The sequence below is a fragment of the Coregonus lavaretus genome (assembly GCF_964263955.1).
Source record: "Coregonus lavaretus genome assembly, chromosome: 14".
NCBI classification, from domain to species: domain Eukaryota; kingdom Metazoa; phylum Chordata; class Actinopteri; order Salmoniformes; family Salmonidae; genus Coregonus; species Coregonus lavaretus.
In genome coordinates, this window is record NC_140001.1 from 18,879,312 (window position 1) to 18,885,311 (window position 6,000).

Below are 6,000 nucleotides of genomic sequence, written 5' to 3' on the forward strand. Positions count from 1 at the left end.
CATTGTACCATCTAAACCGCTGTGAAATACTGTATCTTTCCATAACCAAAAATATTGTATTTTCAGCTGTTTGAAGCTGGTGTACAAAACAGAAAGTAAAAGATGCAAAAACGTAACTTAAGAACAGGAAGCATAGAAATAGTGCACATAGAACAGATCTACCGCTTCTTAGACTTGCTTTCAATGAGAATAACAGCTCTATAACACACATTTCTATGTGAATTTGGTCAGGTTGCCCAAAAAGTTAAATATTGCAGCTTTAAAGCTGTCATTCTCATTGAAAGCAATCTTTTACTTCGTGTTTTATACACCAGCTTCAAACAGCTAAAAATACAATATTTTTGGTTATGGAAAATATATTTCAAAGCGGTTTAGATGGTACAATGATTCTCTACAGAATGACTGCTTGTTTTGTCACATAAACTGAAATTAGGCGAACTATTAGAATTTTAGCAACCAGAAAATGGCAGAGCAATTTCTGCATATTGCACCATTAGCCCAAATTAAGTCTTATTGAAACATATTCCCAAAACGTTATATAATTAACTTCATATAACCTATAACTTCCATTCTCAGAATGTTAATAAAACATCCCAGGAAAGCTTTCAGGGAACCATAGTAAAGCATTCTCAGAACCTCCCTGCAACCTAAAAATGAAAGTTCTCAGAACAGGCAAAATGTCAATGTTCCATTTTACCGGTCTAGAAACGTATGGGTTATTTCCCAGAACCAATGGGAAACCAAAGACTTATGTTCCCACAACTTCCAAAGAACCAAATGTGCTAGTTGGGATGTTTTTGTGAAATTATCATTAGAAGGAAGTACTCTATAAGTCACCCTCTTGAGGTACAATGGTGTCATCACAACTTGTTTGATGAATCGGGTCAAATTGTGCCGTATTAAGAATATCAAGCTCATCGGGATATTTTGTTTTTTGAACGATGATGCAAAACGTCTACACTTGTTTGGTACAAGTGTTTTTACATGATTGTTGTCTGCTCTGTACTTGATCTCTCTATTGGTAAGTTTGAAGTTTCACAGCTAGGAGTTTCGATGGCTTTGCTGCCCTGAAACAGTGGAATAATTCCATATCGAGATCGATATAAATGCTAGACTGTTGAAAAAGTTATTTTCAACAGAGCTTAGTGGTTAAGAGCGTGGTGGGGGCGGCAGGTAGCTTAGTGGTTAAGAGCGTTGTACCAGTAACCGAAAGGTCACTGGTTCTAATCCCCAAGCCGAATAGGTGAAAAATCTGTCGATGTGCCCTTGAGCAAGGCACTTAACCCTAGTTGCTCTGGATAAGAGCATCTGCTAAATGATTTATTTATTTACTTAAATTCTTTGTCATATGTACCACTTTACTGTCACTTTTACCTCCATTTGAAATGTTTCTCTAATTTGAAACAGTGGAGGGTGCTACTCTCACACAATTCTACGTGAGGCAACCTACAGGCATATCCTGGTCTACGCTTTGAGAAACAATCACCCAACTCTCTGGTTAATTCAACCACAACTGAACCAGCAGTAACCCACATTCCATGTCTATCTATCTGTCTTCTTCATTGGTATCCATGCTTCTTTCAACAGCAGAGACCGCGAGACTAATCATCCATCAATATAACATGGCGACCTGGGTTAAATGCAGCTGTCAGATCGATACAAATTAGTCATATAATTCTGATCATCTGCTTGCAGATGTCAAATAATTCCCTTTCAAAGGAGATTGATTTTTAAAAGAGCAATAGAATGTCACACCTCCCAGTGAGCCAGTTACCTCAGGTTCTGTTTGTTGAGGTTTCATTTTGATGAAGAGGAGCTGTGCTTTCTAGTCTGTCTTCAAAGGCTGAATGAATGTGTGGTTACAGTAGATTGGCATAGGTAATTTATAAGATTGTATCCAGGTAGATTTAATAAAATTAAGTGAAAACATTGATTCTGATAATGGTCCTTGGTGTTGATGATCACATTTATTTTGTCTTATTTTTTTGTCAAATCAATTACATTGATGTAAATGCATTAATGCGACATTGTAACAGTTGCAAAATCCTCACTAAGGGAATTCCACCATATACCATAATATACAGTATGTTTGATGTGTCCCAGAATGTCCAGCAGTACAACAGAATCTATCCAAGCCTCCCCCGATGCTTGCTCTGGCCAAGACAGTGTGTGGTTTGGCGTTCATGCCGAACTGTAGATGACACTGGAGCTGGTGACATGCACTGGAGTTAGGTGAGGGGTGAGATGCACAGTGCTTGATTGCCTGAACAGAGCAGGGGGACAACACAACACAAATGGCGGAGAGGTGAAGAGGTTAGGAACATAATTCTGAAATGCACAGATAAATCAGGAGTGTCCAGCTAGTCAGGCAGGGCCTCTCCTCTCTCCTGCAGGGCCAGCTCTGGTCCAACCACCAACCACCTGATATTTCCTTTCCAAACACAACACTGTCAATGTCCCATCCCCCGGGCCTGGTAGCAGGGCCCTAAGGACTTACACAGGCTGCTGCTGCACATTGGAGGGCCAGGGCACCGGGAGGGCATTCACACCTTGTTAAGTTTTACAACTTGTGCATTTGTCGACCCCAGTCCTCTATTGCCCCTGTGACTGAAGCAAGCCTTTGAAGTTACCTTCTCCATGGAGCAGGGTGATGGAGAAAGTCAGGGTGAAGATTCTCCCTTATGGATGTGAATGATGCAACATTGACGACATGCATACAGCATATCGGCAAGTGACACAGGCAGACAAAATATAGTATAGGTGACAATTGTTGTTTGCCACTTACAAAAATAAATAAAGTTAATACAAAAATGTATCAACCAAGTGTAAGAAATTATGTCAATACTCTACATTTTTCCAAATAGCATACATTTAAGTAAAACACAGATATACAAAGGTTGTTTTATCTACCATAACAACTACATTGTCATAATGCTGACACTTTGATGAATAGTCCCTTATAAGGGATGCATACAGTAAGACAGGGAGTAGAACTAATAGAACTATTGCATGCCACACATGTCAAGCTGCGGAATCTTTGTGACTTTTAGAGGGTTCATCACTAAAGTCTACTAATCCATCTATTGCTGGAATTTATAGTGAAAAAGTGTTTCTATTTAACTTCATGGTTTCTATGTAGGACATGATGTCAGTTGATGTCAGTTGTGGCTTGCATGGATTGCTACACTTTTGTTCTGAAATTCTTTCCCTTTTACCTGTACATGAGAGACTGTTGTACATTGCATGAAGGAATGCCTATTCAAGTGATTAAAGGAGCAGAAAACAGGTTATATTTTAGAGTAGGTGGTACTTGCCTCCTGTAGCTCAGTTGGTAGAGCATGGCGCTTGTAACACCATGGTTGTGGGTTCAATTCCCACGGGGGGCCAGTATGAAAAATGTATGCACTCACTAACTGTAAGTTGCTCTGGATAAGAGCGTCTGCTAAATGACTAAAATGTAAAAACATTTACTTGGTATGTGAAGACTGACTTCTTGAGCAGGGAAAAAAAAAGAGTGAAACCCCAGCCATATAGGTGAAAGTATGAGCCTAAAAACGTGGTGTATAAGGCACCTCCTCCAGAACAGGGCCATCCTTTTACATGTTCTACTGTTATTTGTGTCGACCACTCATCACTCACAAAATAGTTTGGAATGGTATCCTGGTCAAAATGGCCTCAGTAAAAAGGTATCCTGGTGAAATTGGCATCAGTTCAAATGTATCCTGGTCAAAATGGCCTCAGTAAATAGGTATCCTTGTCAAATTGGCCTCAGTAAAAAGGTATCCTGGTCAAAATGGCCTCAGTAAAAACATATCCTGGTCAAAATGGCCTCAGTAAAAAGGTATCCTGGTCAAATTGGCATCAGTTCAAATGTATCCTGGTCAAAATGGCCTCAGTAAAAAGGTATCCTTGTCAAATTGGCCTCAGTAAAAATGTATCCTGGTCAAAATGGCCTCAGTAAAAAGGTATCCTGGTGAAATTGGCCTCAGTTAAAAGGTATCCTGGTCAAAATATGCCTCAGTAAAAAGCAAGCCTTTGAGACAGCGTGACTGAAGGATTCTGAGGTGCTCCCGACAGGACAAGCCAACAGGATCAGGTTTCCCCTAGCTTTCTTCTGGGACTGGAAGGCAAAAATTCCTGTCGTATAAGCCAAAAAAAATCACTATAATTTAGGTCTTGTTTTTTATTTTCTTGTGACATGGAAAGAGAGATGTTGGGGGTAAGACAGGGGAGGGGAGCATACCTGAAACAGTGTTGTACCATCTTACAATATGAATGACTTTTCCTGTGGGCTCTGAATGAAGGATTAAGCCATTTGAGCACACCTACTTTGTAGAACCTGAATGTGAAATAAAGGCAGCTATTGTCTGAGCATCGCTCACCCCCAGGGTCCTCACAGCTACCGGGCTTCTCAGATACCTCACACACTCTCTCAGTCTAAACCAGCAATTAGCCGCCCAAATCAAACCCGGCGGTCAGGACTAATTGTTTCTAACAGGTCTTTGTAAAAGGCCATGCTGTTTCCCATTCAGGTCAACTCTCTGGCTTCTTGTGTGTCAGATGGGGAGGGCATCGTTCCACCCGGGAGATAAGCCAGTTTTTTTATGCCCCAAAGTAGACTTAATTTTCACCTTCCTTTCACGGTTCAGGTGCAATTGTGTATTGAGGCAGTCAGAATCTTTGGTGGGAGGGTTGGGTGTGGGATACAGTACCTCACAGGATGTCATTCATTGGCGGCTTCCTCCTTTGTTGGACTTTGTGCAAAAGGGTGTGGATTTGTAGATTAGAAAATAAAATCCTGTTTCCTTCTTCCAAAGTGTCATACATTTGTCAATGTTTGATAAAAAGTAGTGTATGCAAATGTTGGTTCTATTTAATTGTGTTGTTTCAAGTAGTGTCTGTCCCACTTTAAACCCAAAGCTTTATAGGCTTTGCAAGGAATCATCATTTTAAGCCACATTTTTCTCACTATCTGCCTATAAGACCTATAAAATATGTTAGATTGGAGTAGGACTGTTCTTGGAGACTGGAGTAGCACCGTTGTTGGAGATTGGAGTAGGACTGTTTTTGGTGATTGGAGTAGGACCGTTCTTGGAGATTGGAGTAGGACTGTTCTTGGAGATTGGAGTAGGACCGTTCTTGGAGATTGGAGTAGGACCGTTCTTGGAGATTGGAGTAGGACTGTTCTTGGAGATTGGAGTAGGACTGTTCTTGCAGCATGTGGTGCGTTGATTAGCCCTAGGATTGACATGTCAAAACATAAAATGTGTTAACCTTTCATAATTGTCATTTAGGTAGTATGTTGAGTGTCTGAATGCATATTAATTTTTATCTGTGTGATTTTTCACTGTCTCTCTTAGATAATTAATTATGCAGTTGACATATCCAGACTAAAATATATGTTTGACTTTGAATGTCACTTAACTAAACGTGTTAAGGAGGGAGAGACATGTATGTGTCAAAGTGATAGCTAGTGTAAAGACAAACATTGCTAGGGCATGTCCCTGTGTCCCATTTCAAATGGCTGTCGGCAGCCTGCCTAAGAAGGTGCCCCTCAGAGCGGCTTCTGGTTTAATTGGAGTGTGACAGGGTACACTGGGAACTATGGGGGGCCCAATGATGGACAGGCTGAGTTTGCCCCTGCTGTGGACCCCTCTGTCTGCAGCTCAATCTGACAGCCCGAGAGAGAGAGAGAGAGAGAGAGAGAGAGAGAGAGAGAGAGAGAGAGAGAGAGAGAGAGAGAGAGAGAGAGAGAGAGAGAGAGAGAGAGAGAGAGAGAGAGAGAGAGAGAGAGAGAGAGAGAGAGAGAGAGAGAGAGAGAGAGAACCCCAGCAGCACCTTGGAAAGAGGTACCTCTCTCTGCACCTACGCTGTTACTTTAACAAAAGGAAAAGATGGTTAGCTGTCTGTCACTTTTACAGAATGGTCCACTAGGCCCCTCTGTTGTCATTATGGTGGCCTACATGCACATTATTCTTTGGTTGGTTGATTGTAATGACT